Below are 12,174 nucleotides of genomic sequence, written 5' to 3' on the forward strand. Positions count from 1 at the left end.
TTATCTGCTGACCACGTCTCTGTCACACCCTGATCTGTTTCACCTGTCTTGATGATTGTCTCCACCCGCCTCCAGGTCCCTCCTGTTTTCCCCATTAGTCTCTGGTGTATTTATCCCTGTGTTTCCTGTCTCTCTGTGCCAGTTCGTCTTGTTTTGCCAAGTCAACCAGCTTGAGTCAATCCGCCTGCCTGAACACTGTTCTGACCTAGAGCCTGAGCTTGGACTCGGACCTGTACACTGAACCCCCGCCTGTCCTGATCTAAAGCCTACCTATCAACTGGAACTGTTTGGACTCTCGCCTGTCCCCGACCTGCCTTGTGCCTTTTTGGTGTAAAAAATATCAGAGCTCAACCATCTGCCTCCTGTGTCTGCATTTGGGTCTCGCCTTGTGCCCTTAGTCTCATTCCGACGAGTGTAACTTTACCGCCGCTATGATATCCAAAAGGTACACCGGCTGTGTGTAATAACTCAAAAAATATTCTGGGCTAATAATGTAAGTACTGCAAAGTTTCTGAGGAGCTAGAAGCAGAGCTGCCATGTTTGTCAACACCATGAATACTTATTAACAGGATACAGTTCTACTACAATGACATGCACAGACAATGGAATTCTGTTTCTGTGTCTAGAACCCACTCCAGGAAGAAGCCCAGGCAACACATGCCTGTAAGACATTTTGATTTATAAATTATAAATGTATAAATTATGTAGTTTGAACGACAGTTGAACTGTGCAAGCGTAACATCAACATTAGGGAAGACTAGTTGAACAGGCATACATGTGACAAGTCAAAAGAGAAGAGTGAAAAAGTGGGTCAGTGCATATAGCTATTTGGTTAACTACGTTATAGTCTTCTGGCTTGGGGCTAGAAGCTGTTCCGGAGCATCGGTTGCAGAGAGAACAGTCTATGACTTGGGTGGCTGGAGTCTTTGACCAATTTTAGGGCCTTCCTCTGACACTGCCTGGTATAGAGGTCCTGGATGGCAGGGAGATCGGCCCCAATCATGTACTGGGCCGTACGCACTACACTTTGTAGCACCTAGCAATCAGATGCTAAGCAGTTGCCATACCAAGCTGTGTTGCAGCCAGTCACGATGCTCTCCATGGTATAACAGTATAACTTTTTGAAGACCTGAACCCCCATGCCAATATATTCAGCCTGAGTGGGAAGAGGCATTGTTATGCCTTTCTTTTACATTTAATACAGGATCTGTGTCCCTAAACCGGGACAGTTGTTGCTCAATATGCGATAATGTGACTAGAATAATAACAACATCCAGCTTTCAGGGACATGGACGTGTCTTTTATGGGCAGGAAGCTTAAATTCTTGTTCATCTAACTGCAATGTCCAATTTACAGGAGATATTTCAGCAAAACAATACCGTGCTATTGTTTGAGGATAGTGCACAACAACAAAACTTTTATCACGACAACTGGTTTGATACATTCACCTCTGAAGGTAAATCATGTGCTTGCATTCAGTAATCTTGCTCTGATTTGTCATCCTGAGGGTCCCAGAAATAAAATGTGGCATTGTTTTGTTTGATAAAATAAAATTCTATATTCAAATGTAGGAACTGGATTCTATAGTTTGACCCCACTGGTGTGTCTGGCTCCACACTCACCCTGCTCGGCCATCTAGATGTGTGAAGGTTAGTGTATTTTTTGTAGGGAAGCTAATGATCCATCATGTATGACATTCTTGGGCGTGTGTAAACTGACATGTTTTATTACCATAGCATTTTGTATGTTCTCTATAGTTATGTACTTGAAAATGTATCAATTGACCAATTTGGCACAATTGGGCAAAGTCCTAGCGCACTTGATACAAAATATAGTGATGAGTAATTCTTCACTGGATCAGTCTGACACTTCGCACACACTCTGCTGCCATCTTCTGAACATCTAAATTACATCTTGAATCCTCTCAATGTATGGCCTTTATCTTGCATTCAAAGATGGATTTTTTGTTTTTTAAATGCATGTTTTTTTGTATTATCCTTTACCATATTTAATGTGTTATATTCTCCTACATTAATTCCACATGTACACAAACTTCAAAGTATTTTCTTTCAAATGGTATCAAGAACATGCATATCCTTGCTTCAGGTCCTGAGCTACAGGAAGTTAGATTTGGGTATGCCATTTGAAGTGAAAATTTAGAGAAAAAAGGGTTCCATCCATATTAAGAGGGTAAAAACTTGTTTCAAATATTTGATGAAAAGCTAAAGAAAGGAAAAATCTCGATATTACCATACTATTAAAAACCATTGACGGAGATAAACCTTATTTTGAAAACATTTAATGTGATTACAGGCTATATCTCAATGGGGAGTCCCACCTGTCCTTAAAATGTAATAGAAAGTTGGTGCAAATGCTTGGATTGACCCCGGGAGAATCGTGACATGTAAAGTGGATTTGCTCTGATGGTGTTATAACCTTTTATTTATGGATGTTTAAGCAGGTTTCAATAGCCTCTACATACAGTATATACAGACATAATCGACTATCAAGGCATTGGGGATAGTTTTGTAGCTAAGAAAGTAATACTAAGTGTATGTTGTGCATTTAGCTGTTAGTAGCCATGTGCCTCACCCTAATAATTTGGTATATTTTCACCAACGCGGTATTGTAAACACATCGTTCGTGGCCGGTGTGTGCTTGTTTGCCAACGTTTTCTGTATAGCTTTAACAGTGCTACTGATAGTAGTGGTGGCGTTTGGCTTGTACGTGCAAATTCAGAACACACCACATACTATAATAGAATTGTGTTATTTAAGGTGTCAAATTAAAAGCTTATTTAACGTGTCAAATATTGTTATATGACTTGTCTTTTTTGACACGCAAAGACCCAAACGGCGTTCAATGTGACTCACCCTAATAACTATTTTCTTAATTTCACCTATTGTTCTAACTTGGTGGTGCACGTATATCCGATAACCTGTTTTAGAGAAATGTCATCATCGAATATTGTAAGAGCTTCATTGCCTGTTTATATACCTGTTTATTTATCCTATGGTTCTGACTTGTACAGGGAGTACACTGTAAGAAGGGCCCATGTTCTGAATTACTTCGCTGTACATTTCAAAAGTGCTGAACAAATAGTTATATTAACTACGTCCATCCTAGCTCACTCATTAATGTCTTAATTAAAATTACGGATTGACTCTTATCTGCTTGTCATCCCCTTATACCATAGTTTGTACATCTCAATTGTCAGGAGTAACCACATTTGTTTCATCAAGTCAGCCATATCAGCTATGTTTATTTAAAAGGCAGTAAATAGGGCTGAATGAACTGTTTCGCTGCCAGACAAGGTTCTGCTGAGAAGCCAGGTGTAGCAGTGGTAAGGTGTTGGGACTGCTGTCGGGACAAATAACATAAATGTACTGTGTAACATGTCCTATTACTGTCATCTGATGAAGATTTTCAAACGGTTAGGGAATTATTTTTCTTTTAATCCTGCGTTTGTGATTGCATCTTTTGTTCGACAAAATGGCTATTTAAATTAGCTGTGTCTTTGGTGGTGGTTTGACATAAATATGTGCTATGTTTTCGCCGTAAAACATTTTAGAAATCTGACTTGCTGGGTAGATGAACAAGGTGTTTATCTTTCATTTGAGCTATTGGACTTGTTAATGTGTGGAGGTTAAATATTTCTAAGAATATTTTTGCATTCTGTGCGCCATCTTTTGAGTTGAGCGTGGGGGGGTGGTACCCCTTGGGGAACCTGTACCGTCAACAGGTTAATGGCTGCATGGTCAATCCGATGTCACAGCATTTACTGTGATACGGCCTATGCAGAAGACAGTGCATTCATACTTCTTGCGCTTCACGTTGCAGGGCTATTGGGAAGGAAGTTGTCAAAGAAGTGAGTTTGTGTTTATACAGGACCTCCAGCCCCCATCTACCGTCAATCAGTCATGTCAATGCGGATCTTGAATTGGCCTCCGCAAGCATTCACGGATCAAGCATGAATAGCTTTTATGACAAGCCACACTACATACATTTGAGCAAGACCCATTTTGACGCCATCTGCATTGAATTAAAATCAGACCAATCAATAAATTACATTTTTACATGGAAAAGTAGTTTCAAAACTACACTTCAGACCTGTTGAACAATAATTTAGGCTTTAAAATGATACCGGTCAACCACTATGAAGACCATCAAAGATACATTGTATGCTACACAGCACAGGCTATTAATGGGTTACCAGGGTATCAGGGTAGTGCAGCCATGGATGGGGCTGGACTAGGGGCCCTATTCAGGGGGCTTTTCAGGGTGGCTGAACCATGACTCAAAAGCGGCTTTTCCATTGCGAAACTGCATTTAAACAGTGCCGCACTGACATGGTCAGTAACGTTATAGCTCCAAAGAGCACGATCTTTGTCCCCATGTGCAGTTGCAAACCGTAGTCTGGCTTTTTTTATGGTGGTTTTGGAGCAGTGGCTTCTTCCTTGCTGAGCGGCCTTTCAGGTTATGTCGATATAGGACTCATTTTACTGTGGATATAGATACTTTTGTACCTGCTTCCTCCAGCATCTTCACAAGGTGCTTTGCTATTGTTCTGGGATTGATTTGCACTTTTTGCACCAAAGTACGTTCATGTCTACGTGACAGAACGCGTCTCCTTCCTGAGCTGTATGGTGTTTCTACTTGTGTACTATTGTTTGTACAAATGAACGTGGTACCTTCAGGTGTTTGGAAATTGCTCGCAAGGATGAACCAGACTTGTGGAGGTCTACATTTTATTATTGCTGAGGTCTTGGCTGATTTCTTTTGATTTTCCCATGATGTCAAGCAAAGAGGCACTGAGTTTCAAGGTAGGCCTTGAAATACATCCACAGGTACACCTCCAATTGACTTAAATTATGTCACTTAGCCTATTAGAAGCATCTAAGGCCATGACATCATTTTCTGCAATTTCCGCTTTCTGGTTGATGACACCAGCCACATGAATATGACCACAGGTTGTTAGCAACTACATTTTGCAAAATTGACAACAATATTATTGTTAGAAAAACAAGTTTGTTGGCTGCTGTTATAGTAATTTAATGTTGATGACGGCTGCTATGGGTTCTAAGGGGTTAGTTACTCAGAATGAAGGCACTGAAGCAGCCACAAGTTGTCACTATGGAAGAGGCTATACCTATTTTGGTTGATGACACGGATTCAGACATGTTGAAAGCGATTATTTGGAGGTGAATTAAATAATTAAACACCAGATATGTTAGCTGTCAAACTCGGAAAGCTCTCAGATTAGCAAATCCTGTCATGATCACTTGGTTGTTCCAATATAAGGCGTGAAAACGAGCATATCAGCAGTGACTCAGGAGCTCGAATGATTGCCCTCTATCGCATGGAAATAGTTGCAGTATTTAACTGCATCTAGTAAGTTGGATGTTTTGTCTTGTTTCTTCCAATGTAATTCATATGGAAACAGCCCATGCTGCTTGATATAGCTAGCTAGCAAGCTTGCTAGTCTGTCAGGCAAGAAAAGTTGTGTGTGGCGGTAAATTTGGGCTGCGCTTGTGAAGCGTCAACCTCAGCTGTCACTTTCACTAGCTAGCCATACAGGCAACCAGCCAACTAGCCACCGAAATGGAGATTAGAGTCATTTGTGTTTATCTGTTGGGCTTAGGTCAGGGTTTGTCATATTTGCTAGGTACCAATATCCATAGGCTATACATTGCCTCGTTTTCCTAGGGATGCGGGTTGTCCTGGACGTTACACAGGGACTCCGTGGCCACAACATCACAAGAGGAACCTGACGATGGTAGGTACTGTACAAAGAAACAAGCCAGAGCTCACACCTCAGCTTTTTTATTTAACCTCTATTTAACTAAGTGATGAAAACACAGAACAGGCCTATCAATTCCTCTAAGTTTGTGTTCACGGCCGATATGTCCCTAGTGTCCTACGTGCCAAAGAAAGGCAAAAATGTGGTACTCAAGAGCACGCTTTAAAGGGATGGGATAATCTGTGGCCAGGAACAGCAAAAACCCGAAATCATTATGGATTACAATGCCACAAAAGGAGGGGTGGACAATTTAGAGACTGGCTACAGTTGCAAAAGAAGAACCCTATGCTGGCCACTTGTGATATTCTTCAACGTCTTGGACATCTGGATGGCGTTAAACCCAGATTGGAACAGAGGAAAGCTCCAGAGGAGATGCTCTTTCTCAAGGAGCTGGGCAAGGGCAGACCTCAAATCCAGAGAAGGCAACATATCCCAAGGACCCCAGCTTCTGCAGCCATCGTGAGGAGGATTCAGGAGGAGGATGCTGGTGCCCCATCCACCAAACCCACAAAACCAACAACTCCAATACCGGAAGTGTGAATGATGTTTTTGCATGTGTGTCTGACTCTCCTGCCTTGGCCTGCTGTAATTATATATGTGAGTGAGTGAGATGTCACTAAAAGTGTTTTCATCATTCTAGATTGCAGCCGGTAGCTGTCACGGCCTGGCCATAGAGAGGCTTTTATCCTCTATTTTGGTCAGGCCAGGGTGTGACTAGGGTGGGCAACTAGTTTATTTATTTCTATGGTTTGGGCCCAATGTTAGTGTTGATACATGTGTACATAACAGCGATTCTAACAGAACTACTCACCACCAAAGGACCAAGCAGCGTGGCCAGGAGGGGCAGGGATCCTGGGCCCGGGAGAAGAGGGAATGGAGGACCTCATGGACATGGGAGGAGGTTATGGCAGGGGACAAGACCCTGCCATGGAAACAGGCGGAAACAGCAAGGGAGGAACGTAGGCGATACCAGGAGTCACGGCAATGAGGCAAGCACGAGAGGCAGACCCAAAATATTTTTTGGGGGGGGGGGTGCACACAGGGAGAGTGGCAGAGTCAGGGTTCAGACCTGAGCCAACTCCTCGTGCTTACCGTGGGGAGCGAGTGACCGGTCAAGCACCATGCTATCCGGTTCTGCGCGCCATGCCTTCAGTGCGCATCCACAGCCCGGTGCGCTCTGTGCAAGCTCCCCACAGTGGCCGGCTCAGCGTTCCTGGCGTCCGGTGCGTCTCTTCGGCACAGGTTATCCTGCGCCAGCTCTGTGTCCCCAGTTCGCCAGCAAAGCCCAGTGCGGCCTGTTCCAGCTCCCCGCACTTGCCGGGCTAAGGGGGTATCCAGCCAGGATGAGTTATGCCAGCTCTGCGCTCCAGACATCCGGTGCACCTCCACAGTCCAGTGTTTCCTGCGCTGGCTCTACGCACTATGCCTCCAGTGCGCCATCAAAGCCCAGTGCGTCCTGTGCCAGCTCTCCACACTCACCGAGCTAGAGTGGGTATCCAGCCAGGACGTGTTGTGGCAGCTCCACTCACTAGGCTGCCAGTACGTCTCCTCAGTCCGCTGAGACCTGTTCCGGCTCCACGTTCGAAGCCTCTAGTGATGATCTATGGCCCGAAGCCTCCAGTGTTGATCCGCGGTCCGGAGCCTGCAGCGACGGTCCCCAGTCCGGAGCCTGCAGCGACGGTCCCCAGTCCGGACGATCGGTGGTCTGGTTCCTCCGGCGATGATCTGCAGCCCGGTTCCTCCAGTGAGGGTCCATTCACCAGGGCCGCCACCAAAGCTAAGGGATCTTCGGGCGGAGGGGGGTCTACGTGCCGCACCGGAGCTGCCGCCGTGAAAAGATGCCCACCCGGACCCTCCCCTTTAGAGTCAGGTTTTGCGACCGGAGTCCGCACCTTTGGGGGGGTACTGTCACGCCCTGGCCATAGAGAGGCTTTTATTATCTTTTATTTTGGTTAGGCCAGGGTGTGACTAGGGTGGGCATTCTAGTTTCTTTATTTGTATGTTTTCTATTTCTTTGTTTTTGGCCGAGTGTGGGTCCCAATAAGAGGCAGCTGTCTATCATTGTCTCTGATTGGGGATCATACTTAGGTAGCCTTTTTCCTACCTGTGTTTTGTGGGTAGTTGTTTTCTGTTTAGCTGTTTTGTGCCTGACGGAACTGTTCTCTTTTGTTTTGTATTCATTATTTTCTTGACAGTAAAGCTCATGAACACTTTCCACACTGTGCTTTGGTCCACTCTTCCTTAAAACGACAAGCAACAAGAAGAATCGCTGTGATGTGTGTGTGTGGACCCAAGAAGGACAGGAAGACACAGTACACATGCATCAATTGTAAGAAATTTGCAACACACACATACACACAGTAAAACTCTGTCCCTCATGTGATGTGTAGACTGGCCTTCATTTGTGTTCAATGGGGCTGATCTAGCAGAGGTAAATGTCAAATATTAACAATGTATGGCTGTCTATATTGCTTGCCTGTATTGTTTTAAAGACCCAATAATGCTGTGGGTCCATCTGATCGCAAACATTGAGTGAATAACAAAAACATGAAAACCACACAGGGTTTAAGCTATAGCCTCGCCCGTAAACTCAGAGCATTGTCAGATTGTCCCTTCGTAAATTCAGAGAGTTTTGCTCTCGGAGCGTTCAGAGCGCACACTGGCCGAGGAGAAGGGTTGATCAGAGCATTCTGTCCTAACAACAGCAGTCAAGCACCCAAGCCATTTGGCTAATGTTGGCTATCTTGCTAGCTACTTCCAGACATAAATGAGAGAACCGCTCACTCAGACCATTTTACTCGCCCAAGCAGAGCGTTGGTGACTGCAACTGTGCTGCTGGCACCAATTTAATTATTTTTTTTGCCAATGTTTACTGACACCGGCCATATTCAAAAGGTGTTGAACGTTTGTGAATTTTTCAGTTATATACTACATGTGTAATATTACTACATAGATCATGCAAGCTAGCCAGCTAACATTAGCGAGCCAGCCAGCTAACATTAGCTAGCTAGCTAACAGTACACTTTAACTTCAAATGAAAATCTGTCACAGATGTCCTTAGTTTGAAGATGTAATCCGGAGACAGGTGTTTTCTCCATCTTTTTAGCTATCACACTCTAATTCCACTGATTTCAAAACTCGATCTCTTGGCATTATCTCAGCCAATCATGGCTAGCGGGAAGATTGCTGGCTTTTCTGTGGCTAAACCAACTAGGCTCGTCATTTAACCATTTTATTCGTAGTTACAGATGGCATACAAGTTTGTTATTTAGGCACATGAAAGTTCCATTGTTCCAGAAGGCATTTCTGCCCAAAAAACGCATTTTGAGTAAAAAGAAAGGTTTGTTTCCTGAAACGAATCACATCTAATAAAGACATTTATCTTACAAAATTATGGGGAATGGGAATGAGAGGGCTACTTACACCATTTTGGGAAAGGATCACAGCACTGATTGAATGAGGGTATGAGGCATGAGTTGAGGTGTTCAGAGGATTGATTTCAATGCAAGACAGGATTTGACTAGGAAGACAAAAACCAATAACACTATACAGTTAGACACACTTTGAGCAGACACATGCAGACACATGCACATTTGTGGCCTGCTGGAGGTAATTTTGCAGGGCTCTGGCAGTGCTCCTCCTGCTCCTCCTTGCACAAAGGTGGAGGTAGCGGTCCTGCTGCTGGGTTGTTGCCCTTCGACGGCCTCCTCCACGTCTCCTGATGTACTGACCTGTCTCCTGGTAGCGCCTCCAAGCTCTGGACACTACGCTGACAGACACAGCAAAACTTCTTGCCACAGCTCGCATTGATGTGTCATCCTGGATGAGCTGCACTACCTGAGCCACATGTGTGGGTTGTAGACTCTGTCTCATGCTACCACTAGAGTGAAAGCACCGCCAGCATTCAAAAGTGACCAAAACATCAGCCAGGAAGCATAGGAACTGAGAAGTGGTCTGTGGTCACCACCTGCAGAACCACTCCTTTATTGGGGGTGTCTTGCTAATTGCCTATAATTTCCACCATTTGCACAACAGCATGTGAAATGTATTGTCAATCAGTGTTGCTTCCTAAGTGGACAGTTCGATTTCACAGAAGTGTGATTGACTTGGAGTTACATTGTGTTGTTTAAGTGTTCCCTTTATTTTTTTGAGCAGTGTATATTTATTAACTGAAGTAAACTAAATTCAATTAACAATGGTGTGTAATCAGTACTGTAAGTGAGTGGTTGCGTGCATAAATGTGATAATGAAAGATGTTGAAAGGTGCCAAAGCAAACAAACAAAATTGCCACAAAAATGCCAAAACCAAAATCTATCTGTGTCTGCATGGAGAGAGTCTCCCCAATCAATGGGGAAGAGGTGCATTTATCCTGGGACACACCCGGTCCCAGGTGTGTCCCATTTCACTGACGACCCTCAAGGCTCCGCCCACAGACATCCTATTAAGGTTAACAAGAGCAAAGAGAAAGAATTCGGCAGACAGTTGGGAGGGTTGTCACAGTAATGATGAGTTGCCAGGAACGCTTGTTAGTAAACCGGCAACGTCGAGCTCCAGAGTGGGGGAGCGGGAGTAGACGTGACAGTATCCCCCCTCCCTCCTGATAGTTGACGGTGAACTATGTGGTCATTGAGGGCAGCAGTGTCGATCAGTTGGAAAAAGATTGTCTTATATCACTTGGTAGTTTTCTGAACGCATTCCACAAAGCTGTTTATCATGTCTGCCTTATCCACTGCCCCCATTTTGACGTTATAGTCAAGCATACAGTCTGATTTGATGTTTCTCTCTTCCGTCAGGTGGTCCTCCATCCCTGTGACCGACATGGTTGGCGTATGGACACTGGAGAGGACATGGATGTCTCGTTTGTCGTGCCACTTTACTGCCAGCTGTTGACCATTCTCCTTGAACTCAACCTCCCCCTCTGCATCTTCCTGCTTCCGAATCCCGGCATCCCCTTCCTGTTCGACCTGACTGTGCCACAGGTCCCTGTGCCGTTGGAGAGCAGATGCTGGAAGACTTCTGTACCAATTGTCCACATACAAAGTCTCAGGTTGGCTGTAGCATTGTTGAGGAAATGCAGGCATCACAGCAGAACTAGGAAGCGGTCTTGGGAAAAGAGAAGGGTGTTGCAAACATAGAATCTGTGGGACCAGTATTCCCTTAGGGAGTTCTTTTTTACTATTTCCACGAGAAGGACTGTCACCAGGAAGGTATACATTTCACTACTTGTAGTTGTCACCCATTTAGTGAGTTTCCCCCTTACTCCTCGCTCTCTCTTCTCCTGTAGCTCCAAGGCATAGTGATTGGTCTCCTCTGCTATGTCTCCCACCAGCTCCTCTGTCAGAAACAGCTTGAAGCACTCTGCCTCAGATGGAAATGGGAAGGGGAGTTGCTCTCCAGACTGGGACTCATCAAAGCAAACAGCAGGGCCAGGAGGGGTGAAATGGCTGGTGGCCTTCCAGCTACCATAGGCCTCATGTACTTCATCCACTGTCGGTCTGCCTCCATCACCAATATCTTCAAAGGGACCAGGGACTTCGTCAGTGGACAAGGGGTCCTCAGATTCAGGGTTCTCAATGGCTAGAAGGTTGGGGGGGCAGCTCTTCACTGTCACTGTCAGAATCTGATTGCTGACTTTCAGACTCACAGCTGCACCACCGAGAGCATCCTGACAGGTTGGATCACCGCCTGGTATGGCAACTGCTCAGCATCTGACCATAAGACGCTACAGAGGGTAGTGCGTACGGCCCAGTACATCACTGGGGCCAAGCTTCCTGCAATCCAGGAGGAAAGCCCCAAAAATTGTCAGAGACCAAGTCACCCAAGTCATAGACTGTTTTCTCTGCTACCTACATGTACAAATTGCCTTGACTAACCTGTACTCCTGCACATTGTCTCGGTACCGGTACCCCCTGTATATAGCCTCGTTATTGATATTTTATTGTGTTACTTGTTATTACTTTAGTGTATTTGGTAAATATTTTCTGAACTCTTCTTGAACTGCACTGTTGGTTAAGGGCTTATAAGTAAGCATTCACGGTAAGGTCCACACTTGTTGTAGTCGGCACATTTAACAAATAAAGTTTGATATGATTTGGTAACTCAATTTAAGATTGCATTACTCTATTTTTTATAACAGGAACATGAACAATGTATAGCTTTAAAAAAGCAAAAGCTGTCAACTACATTGTCTGAGTAGGCTTATGTGTTAGGTCAAATGTGGGGATAAGTGGTGGTTTCGTTACCACAGATTACACCTAATCCTAGAACAGAAATCATTTTGGCTGGAGATTTTTCATTGATCTTGCTTTTCAGTCCAGGACTAGGGTTAATCTGTGTCTGGGAAAACCTTCCCATAATGTTTTAATGAGTAGAT

General features: G+C 44.5%; 1 long non-coding RNA gene across 1 annotated transcript in view; it reads left to right on the forward strand.

Moving 5' to 3' along the window:
• LOC115134612 (uncharacterized) overlaps nucleotides 1–11,904 on the forward strand; it is a 116,861-nt gene extending 104,957 nt beyond the window's left edge. The window contains exon 5 of the long non-coding RNA XR_010464757.1: nucleotides 10,595–11,904. This is a non-coding gene — a long non-coding RNA (uncharacterized LOC115134612). The remainder of the gene's footprint in view (nucleotides 1–10,594) is intronic.
• The last annotated feature ends 270 nt before the right edge of the window (nucleotides 11,905–12,174 follow it).

Source organism: Oncorhynchus nerka, linkage group LG9a, assembly GCF_034236695.1.
Source record: "Oncorhynchus nerka isolate Pitt River linkage group LG9a, Oner_Uvic_2.0, whole genome shotgun sequence".
Classification (NCBI taxonomy): Eukaryota; Metazoa; Chordata; class Actinopteri; order Salmoniformes; family Salmonidae; genus Oncorhynchus; species Oncorhynchus nerka.